This window comes from Biomphalaria glabrata, chromosome 12 (assembly GCF_947242115.1).
Source record: "Biomphalaria glabrata chromosome 12, xgBioGlab47.1, whole genome shotgun sequence".
Taxonomy (NCBI): domain Eukaryota; kingdom Metazoa; phylum Mollusca; class Gastropoda; family Planorbidae; genus Biomphalaria; species Biomphalaria glabrata.
Window position 1 is genome coordinate 2,044,115 of NC_074722.1, and position 20,184 is coordinate 2,064,298.

The 20,184-nt window shown below is 38.9% G+C and overlaps 1 protein-coding gene across 6 annotated transcripts in view; it reads right to left on the minus strand.

Moving 5' to 3' along the window:
- LOC106079466 (nitric oxide synthase-like) overlaps nucleotides 1–20,184 on the minus strand; it is a 229,719-nt gene that overhangs the window by 73,119 nt on the left and 136,416 nt on the right. Inside the window, exon 1 of one of the 6 annotated variants that reach the window (XM_056005598.1) lies at nucleotides 13,088–13,258. The exons of the other annotated variants lie outside the window; for them this stretch is intronic. The gene's annotated coding sequence lies outside the window, so the exon portion shown is untranslated. Of the gene's footprint in view, nucleotides 1–13,087; nucleotides 13,259–20,184 lie in introns of those variants that run through there. 6 annotated transcript variants of the gene reach the window in all.

The window sequence follows — 20,184 nt, forward strand, 5'->3', positions numbered from 1 at the left end:
CTATTCGTGTATGGCTAATGTAATGATTCCTAATGAAAAAATGAAACATCTAAAAAAAAAAAGTACATAATCTAAAAAGCCTATTCTATTCTAGTACTTAAAACTTAACATGTAATAATGGGTCTAACGAATAATGTGGGTTTTATTTTACGGACCTACGTGATTTACTAGTGAAAAGTGTATTGTACTGTAGCGTGTTCGTTTGAGCTGTTTGAAACAGGAAGCTGGTTTGTTGTCTTTGTGAGTGTAAATGTAAGTGTGTGTGATATGATCTGTCGGTGAGAGTGCGTCGTGTTCCCCATCCCCCCAATCCGTCTGTAGCATCTGTCTGACTTAAGAGATGTAGCGCGAACCTCCAAGTAGTTAATTAGCACTAATTTTTTTTTTAAAGGACCTTAAAGTTTTATCTACATTATTAAAAGATTTGTCAAAGTATTGTAATAAAGGAAGGGAGGCAAACTCAACGAGACACAGACGTCTACTCACAGGGCATCACAAATACATGCAGAACAACAAGTCTTGAGCACGGCATCTTTACATCATCTCCCACTTGGGCGGAAATCATTCTCTCTCCACTAATGTCAACATCCTTTCTGTCTGGTCACTGATAGTGCGCACCTTCTTTCTGCACTATCTTGGATGGTGGTGTGCATGGCGAGGTTATAACAGTATTGTTCTAACCCTGCCTGCACACCGCCTTTCAAGTTACTTCAGAAGGTGCGATTGGGCTCGTGCTCAAGAGCAGCGGTTCTCATCCTTTTAGGCTCGGCGACCCCTTTTTACCATCCCCCCGCACACACACACAGCAATAGTAGAGTACACAATAACAATCCATTTTTTTTCGAAGGTCTTATGCGACCCCTGGCAAATCGTCAATCGACCCCCAAAGGGGTCGAGACCCATAGGTTGAGAACCCCTGCTCTAGAGGAACAATGGAGTTTAGACAGGAGACCAATGATGCTAAACTTTATTCGGCCGACGGGCCAATTTAATTAAAAAATTTGTCAAAGTATTGTAATAACGGAAGGGAGGCAAACTCTTCGAGACATAGACGTTTACTCACAGGGCATCACAAATACATGTAGGTACTTCAGAAGGTGCGATTTTTTTTTCTAAAAAAAGGTCTAAGCCTAGCGTTAAGAATAAGTTTGAAAGCGAATTAAAAATTCTAATTATTTTTGAAAACTAAACTCTTAGACCTGACGTCAAGACTAAGCCTAATCCTAGCCCTAACTATTTTTCTAAAGTCTAAACCTTAGCCCTTACGTCAAGTCTAAGCCTAAGCCTAACTCTATTGTTTTTTTTCTAAAATAAAGTCTAAGACTAGCGATAAGAATAAGCCTTGAAGCAAATTAAATAATTCTAATTATTTTTCTAAACTAAATTCTTAGACCTGACGTCAAGACTAAGCCTAATCCTAGCCCTAACTATTTTTATAAAGTCTAAACCTTAGCCCTTACGTCAAGTCTAAGCCTAAGCCTAACTCTATTGTTTTTTTTTTCTAAAATAAAGTCTAAGCCTAGCGATAAGATTAAGCCTTGAAGCGAATTAAATAATTGTAATTATTTTTGTAAACTAAACTCTTAGACCTGACGTCAAGACTAAGCCTAATCCTAGCCCTAACTATTTTTATAAAGTCTAAACCTTAGCCCTTACGTCAAGTCTAAGCCTAAGCCTAACTCTATTGTTTTTTTTCTAAAATAAAGTCTAAGCCTAGCGATAAGAATAAGCCTTGAAGCAAATTAAATAATTCTAATTATTTTTCTAAACTAAATTCTTAGACCTGACGTCAAGACTAAGCCTAATCCTAGCCCTAACTATTTTTATAAAGTCTAAACCTTAGCCCTTACGTCAAGTCTAAGCCTAAGCCTAACTCTATTGTTTTTTTTTTCTAAAATAAAGTCTAAGCCTAGCGATAAGAATAAGCCTTAAAGCAAATTAAATAATTCTAATTATTTTTCTAAACTAAATTCTTAGACCTGACGTCAAGACTAAGCCTAATCCTAGCCCTAACTATTTTTATAAAGTCTAAACCTTAGCCCTTACGTCAAGTCTAAGCCTAAGCCTAACTCTATTGTTTTTTTTCTAAAATAAAGTCTAAGCCTAGCGATAAGAATAAGCCTTAAAGCAAATTAAATAATTCTAATTATTTTTCTAAACTAAATTCTTAGACCTGACGTCAAGACTAAGCCTAATCCTAGCCCTAACTATTTTTATAAAGTCTAAACCTTAGCCCTTACGTCAAGTCTAAGCCTAAGCCTAACTCTATTGTTTTTTTTCTAAAATAAAGTCTAAGCCTAGCGATAAGAATAAGCCTTAAAGCAAATTAAATAATTCTAATTATTTTTCTAAACTAAATTCTTAGACCTGACGTCAAGACTAAGCCTAATCCTAGCCCTAACTATTTTTATAAAGTCTAAACCTTAGCCCTTACGTCAAGTCTAAGCCTAAGCCTAACTCTATTGTTTTTTTTCTAAAATAAAGTCTAAGCCTAGCGATAAGAATAAGCCTTAAAGCAAATTAAATAATTCTAATTATTTTTCTAAACTAAATTCTTAGACCTGACGTCAAGACTAAGCCTAATCCTAGCCCTAACTATTTTTATAAAGTCTAAACCTTAGACCTGACGTCATATCTAAGCCTAAGCCTAACTCTATTGTTTTTTTTTCTAAAATAAAGTCTAAGCCTAGCATTAAGAATAAGCCTTAAGGCGAATGAATTATATATTTTGGTCTAAACCTGATTTATAGCTTTTAATTTTAAACTATACACTTAGGACTTAAGGCTGAAAATTTTCATGTCGCGCGTGCAAGTTTTGAAAGTATTAGGGAGCTATTCGTGTATGGCTAATGTAATGATTCCTAATGAAAAAAATGAAACATCTAAAAAAAAAGTACATAATCTAAAAAGCCTATTCTATTCTAGCACCTAACAATTAACATGTAATAATGATTAATGAGGTTTTATGGGGACCTACTGTTGTGGTGCTGCATGTTTACCGAGGGTTCCTAGTGTTAAGTATAGTGTGCTGTTGCGGGCGTTTGTGCTGTTTGTAACAGGATGCTTGTTTTTGGTGGCAGTGCATGGTATAGGTGTGACGATGTGATGTGGTCTATCGGTGAGGGTGCTTCGTTTTTTAAAAATTCCCTAAAGTTTTCAGGTCGCGCAAGCAAGTCTTGTAAGTATTAGGGAGCTCTTCAGGTATGGCTAATGTAATGATTCCTAATGAAAAAATGAAACATCTAAACAAAAAAAAAGTACATAATCTAAAAAGCCTATTCTATTCTAGTACTTAAAACTTAACATGTAATAATGGGTCTAACGAATAATGTGGGTTTTATTTTACGGACCTACGTGAATAACTAGTGAAAAGTGTATTGTACTGTAGCGTGTTCGTTTGAGCTGTTTGAAACAGGAAGCTGGTTTGTTGTCTTTGTGAGTGTAAATGTAAGTGTGTGTGATATGATCTGTCGGTGAGAGTGCGTCGTGTTCCCCATCCCCCCAATCCGTCTGTAGCATCTGTCTGACTTAAGAGATGTAGCGCGAACCTCCAAGTAGTTAATTAGCACTAATTTTTTTTTTAAAGGACCTTAAAGTTTTATCTACATTATTAAAAGATTTGTCAATGTATTGTAATAAAGGAAGGGAGGCAAACTCAACGAGACACAGACGTCTACTCACTGGGCATCACAAATACATGCAGAACAACAAGTCTTGAGCACGGCATCTTTACATCATCTCCCACTTGGGCGGAAATCATTCTCTCTCCACTAATGTCAACATCCTTTCTGTCTGGTCACTGATAGTGCGCACCTTCTTTCTGCACTATCTTGGATGGTGGTGTGCATGGCGAGGTTATAACAGTATTGTTCTAACCCTGCCTGCACACCGCCTTTCAAGTTACTTCAGAAGGTGCGATTGGGCTCGTGCTCAAGAGCAGCGGTTCTCAACCTTTTAGGCTCGGCGACCCCTTTTTACCATCCCCCCGCACACACACACAGCAATAGAAGAGTACACAATAACAATCCATTTTTTTTCGATGGTCTTATGCGACCCCTGGCAAATCGTCAATCGACCCTCAAAGGGGTCGCGACCCACAGGTTGAGAACCCCTGCTCTAGAGGAACAATGGAGTTTAGACAGGAGACCAATGATGCTCAGATTTATTCGGCCGACGGGCCAATTTAATTTCGCGGGCAACATCAACAAAAAGCACTAGAAATCCGTGAATCTAGTAGTTACATTAATTCATGTGAAGTTTATCCAAAACCAATGTTTAACCCTTAAAGTGCTGAGCTGTTTTACAATGAGTGCATACCAAACGGAATTACAATTCTGATGTTTAGAGGCTAATATACCACACGCATTGTAAGGGTTAAACAATTTGACTAGATTGATGAGACAGCACTGTGGAAGCACTGGATCTACAATTCTAGATGTTTGTCCTTATGCGCGCAGGACTGTAGTTCATCTTCCTCTTATCTTATATAATCCAGACGTTATTTCAAAAAAAAGAAGATGATTACGTCCTACGCGTCATGCATTTAGTCATGCATGTTAATGACTTAAATTCTGCCCAAGTCACTGGATTTCCTGGCTGACTCAGGCAACCCGTTCCATGCTGTAATAGTACTAGGGATGACGTAAAAATTCAGAGACTTGCCAACTACGAACCGTCATGTCAAAGGTCCCGGGTTGTTACTCTTCCAGCGCCCGCCCCCGGTCGTACCCTACGGGTGGTCGGACTTGGGAATAGATTCTCTTTAACTAAGAAGGAACATCCGAAACATGTCAAACATTTTACAAACATTTTACAAACATTTTACAAACAGTGTCAATCAGAGTACTAGTAGTCGATGGAATGGGTTGCCTGAGCTAGCCAGGTAAACCAGTGACTTGGCAGAATTTAAGTCATTGGTTAACATGCATGACTGAATGCATGACGCGTAGGACGTAATCATCTTCTTTTTTGAAGTAACGTCTGTATTATATAAGATAAGATATAAATATATTATATTGTTGCAGTGGCGTAGCTACCAATGTGCGGGTGGTGCGGGCCGCACAGGGCACCAAGTGGAGAGGGGCACCAAAATTCCCCCAGTGTGTATTAATTTCCTATTTCCGTGAGCTTTTCAGTAAAAACGACTAATTGTATGGACACGAACAAACATAAACTACTGTATTTTAAACATGAACTATCGATTTATAAACTAGTCATGTCGCTATTTTGTTTCATCTCCTTGACTATTTCTTCCATACAATGTAAGCTATAGAACAGTTTGAATCTAATTTATTAGATTTATTTCGGACACACGGTACATGTTGTTACGACACTGATCGATGCTCCGTAATATAAAGAAGAAGAAAAAGATAGGCCAACCTTTTTTTTTACTTCATTGTTTAGTCCATTGGTTTAATCTAGATATTGAGTTTACAAATATATTTCTAAACTCTAGCTCTAAACAATTGTCATAGTTTATTCATTTCTTTATGATTCTTTATAGTTTAATTTTGGAAATAATTATATTGTAATGTCAATATTTTTAAATAAGCTAACCTTTGTTTTCTACGAGTTTTTTTTTAAATAACTAATTGATTGTAATACTGTAACGTAAACAAAATGATGAACAGTGCTCAAGACTGACTAGTCTGGCCGGCGCCTCAAAACCCTTTTAAGCTCAGACGGAGAAATCGGCATCTCTGGTTCTGACCGGTCTGGGTAGACTATAATGGCCCCATACCCAGATCTATCGGGGTCCCTTATTACCGACCCATCGGTATAACAGAAAATGGGTAGGACTTTAGTGTAGATGATGCCAAGTTTTGGACTATGGCAGTTGTTAATCGCCTCTTGGTGGCTCCCTCTTGCCCTATAAGGGACATGCTTATTTGTGGGGCCGACTTCTCCTCCACGGAGGGCAAGTACTAATTATTCTAATTGGTAATCTGTCAGTGGAGAGCCCGGCTGATTTTGACAAATTGGCCGCAATGTGGAGGAACGATCGCATTTTATGCGGTTCCTCTCTCTCCACTGTCACACTAATATTAAGGTGGGTAGCCTACAGTCGCCCCTTTTATAGCACTCATAGGCTGTAAGTACCGCCCTCTCACTCCTTAAATGTAAAGGGGCCACGTTTGTTAAGATTTCAGCAGCGTTTGTTGGGCTTGTCCGAAAGGTGACACAAATGAACCTTAGTGCCTGTGATTGTACTCGGTCGAGTGATTCGAGGGCAGTTTTACTAGCATATACTTGAGCTGTACTCAATTTGTGATCTGACTGCCCCTAAGTACAATGTGCGTAGCATGTAAGCTTTGGCACCCCACTTTGTGCTGGCCAGCTTTCTTAGTAACGCTAACTTCTCCGAGGCTTTTCTTTCAACTTACAGGACGTGCTGGAACATTGACAGTTTTCTATCCAGGGTTACCCCTAGATATTTGGCGTGTTTTCACGTTGGAGTCGCAGCCCACCGAGTTGAAGCTCGAATAGAGCCTTAAGAATGTCGATCCCTAAGCTGAACAGAGACCAGGTCGTTTTGGCAACGTTTATCTGAATCTGTCATTTGTCGCAATACGAGGAGATGGTTTGGAGGTCTGCTTGTAATGCCGCCTGTATTTGATCGGCTTTCTTGCCGGTTGACCAGAGGACAATGTCATCCGCATAAAGCAGTTCCTTTGACCGCAGTGAGGTGCGTTTCTTAAATTTCTTAAGTCTAAAGAAGCATCGAGACAATTTCAAGTCACATCATTGCCAGAGTCCACCGACTATAGGCGAGCTGTTAATGGGTATGAATTAACTGAACAATTAAAAGCAACAAAGCAAGATGGGACGGTTATCATTGAATCCAGAAAAAAATAATGAGGCCGACATCGTGAAAAGAAGAAAATACTTCAATACCGCAGGTTCTAGAGACTAAAGGACAGCACACAAACATGTCCTCAAAAATTCATAATGAAGAAGCTGAACCATCAGACAGTGTAAACAATACAGAAAGCAGGATAATAAACTCTAGACTGAACGACATTGAAGATTGGCCTGATGTACACAGATAATATTCGCATACACCTTGTCACTCAAGGATCTGAAACAGTTCAGCGTATGGACAGTCAACTCAGAGAGGCGTATAGACATTAAGAATCAGCAAAAGGAAAGGCTAGAAAGCTTTCAAAGGCTTGGTTTTTCCGGCAAATGTCAAACGGCGAGAAAGTTCTTTGAAAGTGGATGTGTTATTCGCCAAAAAAACCCAACTCTCTTCTCAACAAGATCAAGTACCAAATCTTCATTTAAATCCAAAGATGGATTCAATGAGTGGTGTAGGTTATCCCCGAAAATAGAAAAACATGAGACCAGCAGAGCTCACATTCAGTCATCGCTTGCTTGGAGGGAACTTGAAGTTTGCCTGAGAGTAGGGAACAATATTGACAACAAGGCCCAAGATTTGATTATACAAGAAAGGAAAACCTGGAGAGTAAGTAAAATTACTATCAAAGTACGATCCACTCTTGAGGGAGCATGTGCTTCGAACTAAGCTTTGTTCCAGACCGAATACATACATGTCTCCACAAATACAAATTGAATTTATTACAATATTGGGGGATCACGCTAAAATACAAATCATACAGCAAGCAAAACAAGCCAAATATTTCTCTATTATTTTTGACAGTACACCTGACATCTTAAAGCTGGATCAAATTTCCTAAATTTTACGGTATGTTGTCATGGATAATGACGGGGTGCAGATTCGTGTGTCTTTTGTTGACTTCATCGACACAAAGGACACGCATGCTGCTGGAATCGCTGAGATGATTCTAGAGAAATTGCGTATGGATGGCTTAGACATAATGGACTGCAGGGGTCAAGGCTATGATAATGCTGCGGTCATGAAAGGTCATTAAGGTCATGAAAGAATTAACAATATTTAATTAATGAATACATATTATTTTGAAAAAAAAGTAAGGTTTTGCAATGTTATTAATTAGTTAGCTGTTTTTTTTTTGGAGGGGGGGGGCATCAAGATGAGGTACCGCACCAGGCATCATATACTCTAGCTACGCCACTGTATTGTTGTAAACCTGGTGGTGACACAGATGGGGGTAGTGCTGTGTGTTTTTAGCCTACTCAAATCGCCACAGTCCAGCGCAGGACGAGCGGTCAACTGTGACCAGTGACAGTACACGCCAGTTCGGCAACGACCTGTGTGTAAATATTACGCACGCAAGTCACGGCGATTGTGATCATTCTGAGTGGTCAAGAACGTTCCATCCGATTCTAGAAGGCCAGTAGAGACACTATATAAGAGCGAGTGTGTCAGATAGACTGGACTTCACGTTACCTCGCAATGTGGCCAGACGAGGCGAAGTTAGAGACAGACAGTGTGTGAAGTCAGGCGGAGCAAGGCCAGGTTTTTTTGTGTGATGTTGTTGCCAACTGTACAGTATTTGTAATGTATTTGAAATTAAACTGACTGATACTTTGGAGCCCTGAGTTGTGAGGTTCTTTGAGTTTGTTGTGTCCTGTCGTGCAGTTAGAAGAGAGCCTGGATAGGAGAGATACGTAACAATATGCATATGACCCTTATAGGATTTGTTTTGTAAGTATTGACAAATATTGACCCAGCATTGCTGGGTCAAATGAGGCAGCGATTGCACGAAGGCATCTACATCAGGTTTCGTTCAGACAGCAATGTGTTCAATCTTCGACGTCTACGATCCCATACAAAAACAAACGAGATGGTCATAACGGAGCTTCTCTATGCCGATGATTGCGCCCTGCTAGCTCACAATGAACATGATCTCCACAACGCGGTCAACGAATTTGCATACGCTGCCGCCTGTTTCGGTTTATCTATAAACCTCGGGAAAACAGGATTCATGTTCCAGAAGTCACCCAATGAAACCTACTCAGCCCCAAGGATCACCGTAAACGGACAGCCCCTTAACGTGGTAGACCACTTCACATATCTGGGTAGTATAGTGTCAAATGACGCCTCACTTTTAAGGGAAGTTAATAACCGTCTGGTCAGTCTTTTTTGGTGAGCTAAAAAGGTGGTCGACGTAACAGAGGCGCCCCACGGAAACGCTTCAAAGACCAGCTTGGGCGTCAACTTTCCTTGGCTGACATAGAAGAGAGCACCTGGTGGTCACTCACGAAGGCCGCGGGATACACATTTGAGACCAAAAGAAGAAATTCCGCTGCCGAGGAAAAACGCAGACTGCGAAAATCTAAATTGACCACCTGCGGACAATGGGTATGCTTGCCCTGGTTGTGGCAAAATATGTAGGTCACAGCTGGGGCTGCGCAGCCACGGGAAATACTGCACTCCTCACTAATCTTCGGACTCGAAGACAAGCCTTATTATTATTGACAAATATAACACAAAACATACAGAGATGGGATTTTCACACTAAATCTCAGTCATCTTATCCTTGATTTTTACAAAGCTTATATAAACCCACCATGTCTGTCTGTCCGTCTCGGTGGAATCTTCTAAACGCTAGTTCTCTCCCTTCCTTTTCTCGTGATTCAGTTGAAATAGTGCACAATAATTCATTTTCGATGACAACAAAAGAATCAATTAAAAAAACTAATTAGTTAATTAATCAATAATCAATTAATTTTGTACTAATCTAATAGGGGATAAGCATTGAGTAGAGAATTAGGTCGTTCGCTTAAAATTTTAAAAACGATAGACTTTTTAAGTCAATAAAACATAGTTTTTATAAGTACTTGGACAGCTTAGTGCATAACGCGTCGGTCCTCTATCGTAAAAAAAGGGGGTGGGGGGCTCGAGCCCTCGAGTTGGAATTCAACTTACAAAAAACAAAAAAAAAAAAAACGTTCTCGCATATACGGCCTCCTCTCCCCTCCAGCTGGTGCCTAAAGAGTGATTGGAGGACGAGGTTGACTTCCGTGCTGCTCGTGCCAGTGTGCTGGTTTTGGCAGAGTTCAAGGACGAGGTGTGGCAACGGAGAGGACTCAGCGTACCCACAAAACTGAAAGTCTACAGTGCTGTAGTCCTCCCGTCACTCCTATATGCATCAGAGTCCTGGACCCTATATTACCGCCACACCAAAATGCTAAACTCCATCCATCTACGCTGTCTAAGGAGTATCCATAAGGGGCGTTTGTGGTGATTATGTTTGTATATAGGATTGTAAACAGCAGTTGATACAACCTGGGTTAAAAGATTCAATGAATTCTATGTTTATTTATTGATTTTACTATTTTTTTCATTGGTCCATTGGTTGGGACAGAGTGACGGCGCTTGAGTTTTGTTGTTGTTGTTAGAGATATGAGTAATATAGAAGTCAGTTTTATAATGATGTGTATATTCAGTTAGTTAACGTTTGATGCGTTGTCTTCAGCTACAGATACCCTGTGACATAATGGGGAAATAGCTATTTTTGATTACTTGTATAGTTAGGAGTGATTCCCCTTATGTAGTTTATAAAAGGCCTTGCAAACTGTGTTTAGTTGCCACTTGCTCCTGAGTTACCAGCTTGACCACTTAAGGGGAATCACTCCTAACTATACAAGTAATCAAAAATAGTTATTTCCCCATTATGTCACATACCCTGATTACTTTTATTAAATTTATATTTTTGTTGTTAATTCATCTCTGGCGTCTCTTGAGTTATTGAAAGAAGTGTTGCTAGTACGTTCTGTGTCAAGTATAATTCCAGTAAGGAGTTCACAAAAATCACAACAGCGTTGGTCCGACCACATACCAGATACAGAAATCTTAAAGCTGTCCAACATGAAAAGTATCAATGCGATAGTAAAAAGGTCCCAACTTTGGTGGGCGGGACATGTAGTCCGCATGCCAGACAATCGCCTTCCCAAACGACTTTCTGTACGGAGAGTTGTGTGCAGGAAAGCTCTCCCAAGGAGGCCAATACAAGCGCTACAAAGACACTCTCAAGAGCTCCTTCAAGGAATGCGATATCGACATTCACGGATGGGAAGCACTAGCTCTCGATCGCTCCTCGTGGCGTGAAGCTGTGAGTCTCGGAGTCTCGAAGAAGAGTGGCCAGGGGGGAAAGAGCGCCGAACCAACAAAAAGCTGAGAGAAGAAGCAGGCCTATCTGCAACTTCCCAAACCTACCCATGTCATATAGGCGGCCGGCTTTTTAAAGCGAGGATTGGACTTTACAGTCATCTTCGAGTCCATAAGAAATGAGAAATGTCCTCATCTTCGATCACGAAGGAGGAGCTATAATAATTTTAAAAATATGGTTGGACCATAGCGCACTGAGCATTCAATAAGAATAAAAGTTTGCGCTAAACAAAAACAGTAAAAATATTTCCAATCACACACATGAATAATTGTTAGTCTAAGTCAGCGGTTCTCAACCTTTTAAGCTCAGCGACCGCATTTTAGAATCCCCCATTCTGCTGCGACCCCCCCCCCCCACACACATACACACAGAGCAATAATAGAATAGACAAAAACAATCCATATTTTCGATGGTCTTAGGCGACCGCAAGGGAGTCGCGACTCACATGTTGAGAACACCTGGTCTAAGTCTAACTCTATTGATAATTAATTTCACAATAGATTCAAAATAATTGATGCGATTTCACTCAATATAATCTTTGTTTTAAATTGAAATTGTATATTTTTACCTTTTTAAGCCCCCGATTACGTTCTTTAAGCGAAACAATTCAGAAAGAGAAAAAGAAGAGAAAGCCACATGGAGAAATGTGGTGGTAATAAGGAATCGGATGATTAAACGTAAGAGAGGACAACATCGGGAGAAATGTTCAAATAAATGAACAAAAAAAAAAGGATGTTTAGTCCTGCGGTATCGTGTGGTATGCGCTCTAGACGTGGGCTCGATCCCCCGCCGTCTCCGTAAGGTTTCGGCCCGGATATAATAATCATTAATCATGTAAGAACATGCAAACATGTAAAACCAAAAAAAAAAACAATTTCAAAGACGTCATATGGAAAGGTCACCATTGCCAACTTATACTGCGTGCAATTAGTGGAAAAAAAAACAACCAAAAAACAATTGTTGATACAGTGCTGGAAAGTGCACAATAATTCTTTACTTCTGCGTTTATCAATTCTTCTGTATACTGTACAGCGGATACACTAAACAAAAAACGTGCTATTTATAGAATAGACTTCATTTATGAAAATCTGCAATAAAACTGTCATACTTATTATGCGCATTTTTTTTAAACGTTCCTAAACATGAATACTAGAATATACAGATAGAGAATACAGATAGAGAATATAGATAGAGAATGCAGATACAGAATACAGATAGAGAATACAGATAGAGAATACAGATAGAGAGTATAGATAGAGAATACAGATAGAGAATATAGATAGAGAATGCAGATACAGAATACAGATAGAGAATATAGATAGAGAGTATAGATAGAGAATACAGATAGAGAATATAGATAGAGAATACAGATAGAGAATACAGATAGAGAATACAGATAGAGAAGACAGATAGAGAAGACAGATAGAGAATACAGATAGAGAATACAGATAGAGAATACAGATAGAGAATACAGATAGAGAATACAGATAGAGAATACAGATAGAGAATACAGATAGAGTGTACAGATAGAGAAAATAGATAGATAATACAGATAGAGAATACAGATAGAGAATACAGATAGATAATACAGATAGAGAATACAGATAGAGTGTACAGATAGAGAAAATAGATAGATAATACAGATAGAGAATACATATAGAGAATACATATAGAGTGTACAGATAGAGAAAATAGATAGATAATACAGATAGAGAATACAGATAGAGAATACAGATAGAGAATACAGATAGAGAATACAGATAGAGAAAATAGATAGATAATACAGATAGAGAATACAGATAGAGAATACAGATAGAGAATACAGATAGAGAAAATAGATAGATAATACAGATAGAGAATACAGATAGAGAATACAGATAGAGAATACAGATAGAGAATACAGATAGAGAATACAGATAGGAAATTTTACAAAGATAAGTAGTTTACCTAATCGGTCGAAAGGTATGTAAGAAAGAGCCTAGGTAAGATAGATAGATGGAGAGAGAGAGAGAGAGAGACGAAGACCTCCTTACATGTTTCTCCTGAGCTGTGCAATTATCTCAAAACGTTAAACTGTATCCCGAGTCTAAAGTTCTCTAGCGGTTCCTAGTTGGCAAGTCTCCGAATTTCTACGCCTGCTTCCCAATTTTGTGAGTCTAAGACCTACACTCCTTATCTTTGCCACTGCACACACTCATATTATAGTCTTTATTTGCAATTATATCACCCAATCAAATCAGTTGGAACAGTTTCTGCCTGCGCGCAAGTCTATTCAGGAATAGGGTTTCCAATGTGAACGAACTGTGAATTGAGATAGGAGGAATACAAAGCATGCGAAAGTTACGCCTCAACGTATCTCAACCTGTTAAAGATACTTTAAAAAAATAAAAAAATAAATCGCATTACGGCGTCTCTAAGAGACTTGTTATGCAGCGTCTTTCGTGCAGTAGCGTGATGGCCGCGGCAAAACATGGTACTAAACTAGTTCCCTCAAAAAGTTTTAAATAATCAAATTTTATGTATTTTTTTGTTTAGTGCCCCCCCCCCCAATCAGGATAAAAGCCGCTTATTTTTTGTGCGTTTTGTCTGTTGGTCGGTCTGTCCGTCACGTTCGGATTTAAAAAAAAACACTAAAAGCTATTGAAAATCTGATTTAACCTTTAATGTTCCTTCCGAAACATCGGAATAGTTTTAAGTATCTATAATAGATTGTTCCGGATGTTTTTGTGAAAAAAACAAATCAATGCCAAGGAATGTTTGTTTGCTCTTCTAACTTCTATTACACTTAATGTCCGTGCTTAAACGTTGCAAAAACACATGATCAATATGTTGCTCCGGTTTTTAAGTAAATAGCATATAAATGCTAAATGAAAATCTCTATACTGACTTATATTTCATAAATATAAAGCTGTTCCGGATTTAGTTTTTTTTTTTTTTTTAATTTTGTCAAATGATTGAAATCGCATTATTGACTTATATTACACTTATATTCCTGGACAATACGTCACTATATTCTTGTCAATACGTCACTATATTCTTGTCAATATGTCACTATAGTTTAATTATCGATATCAAAATTGTTCCGTGTTTTCAACTTAAAACAAATTTATGTTAAACGACATTTAAAAAAAATATCGACAATAGGTGGTTCAGGATTTTAAAATAAAGTAATTTACGAGAAACGATTTTTTGAAAATCACTTTTTAGACTTATTTAACATTTAATTTTCTTGCTGACACATAACTAAAGACTTTTATCGGTAAATAATATTCCGGATTTTGTTTTGAAAAAGAAATCGACCTTTAATTTTCTTACAAATCGTCGCCAAAATTGTTGCGAATGGTAGGCCTATTTGAAAACTCTACATAACGCCAAATAACTGTTTGAAATCCATTTTGTAATAAATAAAACAAATAGTTTCCTTGGTAACACGTTGAAAAAAAACTCATTTACGAAAATCGGTTGTTCCGGATTTTTATGAAAAACATTTTAACTCCTTTATGTAAAAATTGCACTCCTAATTTACATTACATTTAATTGTCTTTCGATTTCCATGTCGAAATTAAGAATAGTTGACGAAGGTATATTTGATGAAAGGAGGCGAGGGTGTAGGGACGGGAACATTCGTTTCAAAAGGCCTGACAGTGACCTGCAACGTCACAACCTGTGGGAAGTTTAGACCAGTAACTTGTTGCCACGTCACAGGTCTGTACGACGTGAGCTGCACGAGATACGAAGCAAGGAGAGTGGCCAGCATGAAAGAGCGCAGATCTAAAAAACAAAAAGACAGAGAGAAGAAGCTAGCCTATCTCCAGTTGACCCAACTTACCCATGCCATGTGTGAGGCCTATCTCCAGTTGACCCAGCTTACCCATGCCATGTGTGAGGCCTATCTCCAGTTGACCCAGCTTACCCATGCCATGGGTGAGGCCTATCTCCAGTTGACCCAACTTACCCATGCCATGGGTGAGGCCTATCTCCAGTTGACCCAGCTTACCCATGCCATGGGTGAGGCCTATCTCCAGTTGACCCAACTTACCCATGCCATGTGTGAGGCCTATCTCCAGTTAACCCAAGTTACCCAGGCCATGTGTGAGGCCTATCTCCAGTTGACCCAACTTACCCATGCCATGTGTGTGGTCAGCTTTTTAAAGCGAGGATTGGACTTTACGGTCATCTTCGTGTTCACAGGAAATGAGAGATGTGCTCATCTTCGGCCACGAAGGAGGGGCTTTAAATAAAGTACACGTGACTAAAAAAAACATGCAGACGACAATGTATATTTATAACTACTTGGTCCTGTTATCTGTCACCACCAAATCTTACAACACAAACTATTCTGGGGGTGGAGCTGCTCTTCCAAATTATCACGGGTCGACATATGTATCTGGCATTAAACATGGAGGGGACATGACTTCCCCGCTAGACCGCCCACCATAAGGTCTACGGCAGGGGTTCTCAACCTGTGGATCGCGACCCCCTTGGGGGCCCAATTGACGATTTGCCAGGGGTCGCCTAAGACCATCAAAAATAAGGATTGTTATTGTCTTTTCTTCTATTGCTGTATGTGTGTGTATGCGGGGGGGGGGGGAGGGGGTCGCGGCAGAGTGGGCTTAAAAGGTTGAGAACCGCTGGTCTACGGTGACAGTGGATGGATTTATTCCCACCCAGACTTGAACCTGTTTTTGTTCGGTGAGCATTGCTACGTGACTGGTGCGCCCTACTGACTTAAGTTATACTCGGAGGAGGGGCGGAGGATGGATGACAAGAAAGTCGTTATATCATAGCATAGAGAGGTGGGGGGGTGAGGTTGGGGGCAATAAATGAGGACACAAAATACTTATCTCCCCTGCTAACTTTTAACAAGTAGTTTCATTTAAAACAGCGTTCCTCAATCTGTGGGGCGGGGGTACGTGCTAAAGTAAAATAAAAATAGTATTAAGGGGAGGGGGGAAAAGGCAGTAATTTTTAAATAAAATACTAAAAGTCTGTTGTATTTGCGCTTTGGTCCTAAATCCATATTTAAGTATTAGTCATGAAAAAAAAAACAACGGAATTATTACAAATTACTTTAAAAATTAAGTAAAACTCAATTTAAGTGATGTCGATATCCTAAGCAAAGCCTTTTCACCAGTGCCTGATTTTAGTAAGTGACCTTTATTATGTGACCTTCATTAAGTAAACTTTATTAAGCGATTTGTTAAGTGACCTTTATAAAAATGACGTTTAGTATTTGACCATAATCACCTGACGTTTAGTAAGAGACCTTTATTAAATTATATTTATTAAATGACAATAAGTAATTGACCTTTATTAGGTGACCTTCCATCAGTTACTGACTTGAGCAACTGGAAGTAATGTGCCAGGCCCTTTAGTAGAAGTGCCTACCCAGGTCAAACTTCAATGTGTAGAATTCATCATTCTTAAACCAAGTCATAATTCTTGAAGCTAGTCATCATTCTAAAACCAAGTCATAATTCAAGAAGCTAGTCATAATTCTAAAACCAAGTCACAATTCTAGAAGCTAGTCATCATTCTAAAACCAAGTCATAATTCTAGAAGCTAGTCATAATTCTAGAAGCTAGTCATAATTCTAGAAGCTAGTCATAATTCTAAAACCCTAGTCATAATTCTACAAGCTAGTCATAATTCTACAAGCTAGTCATAATTCTACAAGCTAGTCATAATTGGAGAAGCTGGTCATAATTCTACAAACTAGTCATAATTCTACAAGCTAGTCATAATTCGAGAAGCTAGTCATAATTCGAGAAGCTAGTCATAATTCTAAAACCCTAGTCATAATTCTAGAAGCTAGTCATAATTCTAGAAGCTAGTCATAATTCTACAAGCTAGTCATAATTCTACAAGCTAGTCATAATTGGAGAAGCTGGTCATAATTCTACAAACTAGTCATAATTCTACAAGCTAGTCATAATTCGAGAAGCTAGTCATAATTCGAGAAGCTAGTCATAATTCTAAAACCAAGTCATAATTCGAGAAGCTAGTCACAATTCTACAAGCTAGTCATAATTCGAGAAGCTAGTCATAATTCTACAAGCTAGTCATAATAAGAGAAGATAGTCATAATTCTAAAATCAAGTCTTAATTCTAGAAGCTAGTCATAATACGAGAAGCTAGTCATAATTCTACAAGCTAGTCATAATTCGAGAAGCTAGTCATAATCCTAGAAGCAAGTCATAATTCTAGAAGCATATCACATTTGTGGAGACCACTTAAAGAGTAAAGTGTGAGGCCTTAGACAGCCGTAGATCCGGCCCCGCGATTCATAAATGTTTTCGCCAGAGGCGTGTACAACAAGATGGGCTCAAAACGTTGTTTCGAAGAAGACATTTTGAATACGTCTTCGCCAATGCGATTCTTGAGAGTTTGTCTGTCTTTCTCCCATCAAAATAAACAAACGTCTTCGCACGGATGACGTCTTTTACGTGAACAAAACGGGCCCGCTAGGCGAGAAGAATGTTACTACGGTCAAGCGCGTTTCAAACGTACAAGCTCCACTGCCTTGAATGTCGCCAGGAGTCACAGTGGCGTAGCTGGTGTGGGGGAGGAGGGCGGAGAAAATGACCCCCCCCCCCGATCCCACACTTGAAAGGGCCCCGAAATGTTTTTATATAATAAATATTACGCAAAATGAAGGGGCCCCCAAAGAAGTCAAGCCCCTCCAGGGCCCCCACATTATGGCGAATTCCTAGTTACGACTCTGCCAGGAGAATCTCTGAAACGTGGGAAATCTCTGAAACGTGGGAAATCTCTGAAACGTGGGAAATCTCTGAAACGTGGGAAATCTCTGAAACGTGGGAAATCTCTGAAACGTGGGAAATCTCTGAAACGTGGGAAATCTCTGAAACGTGGGAAATCTCTGAAACGTGGGAAATCTCTGAAACGTGGGAAATCTCTGAAACGTGGGAAATCTCTGAAACGTGGGAAATCTCTGAAACGTGGGAAAAGAAACACTTTTGGTGGATGTATTTCACTGCATACATACAAGAGATGTAGCCATCGCTTATTGCTATCATCTTAGTATCAACTCTCAATTGTCATTTAAATAAATATCATCAAGTCTCATCATCAAGATTACATGTACTATTATCTACCATCACTTTTCATTATCTTTATTATATCTACCATCACTTTTCATTATCTTTATTGTATGTACCGTCACTTTTCATTAGTTTTATTATAACTACCATCACTTTTCATTATCTTTATTGTATCTACCATCACTTTTCATTATCTTTATTGTATGTACCATCACTTTTCATTATCTTTATTGTATCTACCATCATTTTTCATTATCTTTATTGTATCTACCATCACTTTTCATTATCTTTATTGTATCTACCATCACTTTTCATCATCTTTATTGTATCTACCATCACTTTTCATTATCTTTATTGTATCTACCATCACTTTTCATCATCTTTATTGTATCTACCATCACTTTTCATTCTCACATAAAAAAGAAGTGGAAGAACTACACATTGACAGTCATTTATATCAACAATGCAGATTTCATTTCGTTTTTTTTGTTTTTTTTTTTTTAAATAAAACAGAAAGGCCACATGAATCACACTTGAAACCCAAAGAAAAGCCCTTATTGAAGACAGGCGACGATGCAGAAGATGAAAAGAGGTTGAAATAGACTGCCGGCGGACAATGGCTTTGTCTGCATGAGGTGCTGGAAAATATGTAGGTCGCGAATGGGCCTGCGTTGTCAATTTGAAACACTGCACTCATCCTTAATTGGTTAACCTTTTTTTCAATTGATTTATGTTTTGTTGGGACAATAAGTAAATGTGTAAACTGTAAAGTTTCAACTTCATCCGAGAATGGGTGTTGGAGAAATAACGTGTGACAGACAGACTTGATAAAAACTATTTTAAGCAATATTAGAATTATGAAGTCATCTTAGCGTCAATTAAGTTCATTTTTATTGAACTCTCTCTCTCCTGACTGACGATACAAACGTTGATTCCACCAGAATGTGGTAAATACTTACGGAGAGAAAGAGTTAAGTTTTCAAAACAGGTCTGGTGCTTCCACAGATTTTCGTCCAGGCGACCGACCTGCATCCAGGGCCGGTCTTAAGGCACTGCAACCTATGCGGCCCCGCAGTGGGCCCCGCACTTTCATAGGCCCCGCGCTAACACTAGTTGTAAATGAAATTAAATTAAACCATTAAAACATATAACAGGGTTTCATGGTCTCCTCGTTCCATATGCTAGGACAAATGTGTACAAACGCTCCTTCTTCACTAGTGCTATTAGAGGATGGAATGGGTTGCCTGAGTCAGCCAGGAAAACCAGCGACTTAGAATGACGCCTAGTACCTAATCATCTTTTTTGAAATAAAGTCCGTATTTTATAAGAAGAAAAAGAAATTACAAAATATACGAAAAAAATAAGTCATGAAAATCACTTGAAATTATTAAATTATCCTGAAAACTCATACAAATGTCTTTAAAAATAGACACAATTGTCATTTTGGGGTGTCATTAAATGTTGAAAACGCCAATCCTAATCGCATAAAAAAAACCCCGGCATTATCAACTTTCATTTAATATAAATAATAAAGCGAATTTAAAACCAAAAGAGGAAGTTCCACACATAATAATAGTCCGGCATGTAAAATATAGATTCTAGATCTAAATCTGTCTTGATCTCTTAAAAAAGTAAATCTAAAAGGCAGATCTGAATGTTTATCGGCTTTAAGTTGTAAAACTACCTTCTATTGTAGATGGCTCGTAATTTAATTTGACCGTGATTATACAGTTAGTAAATTGCAATGACGAATATATTTGTTTAAATTCTTAATTTTCACTTATTATCCTTTTTCCTACCCAGACTAGGCCCCGCGCTATTCGTTACGCATAGGGCCCCGCATTCTGTAGGACCGGCCCTGCAGGCTGCATCTATCATTGCCTTGTCACTATCAATAATGTGGGAAGCGTGGTTGAAAGGCTAAGTGCGCTTGAACGTGGCTTGGCTTGGCTATCTATGAAGGGGGGCTCGAGGTTCGACACCCGACTCGGGCAGAGTTGCCTTTACTGAGCGCCTAAAGGCAGCACGGAATACCTACTCCCAGATACCCCCTCCCCCCACTGGTCCAC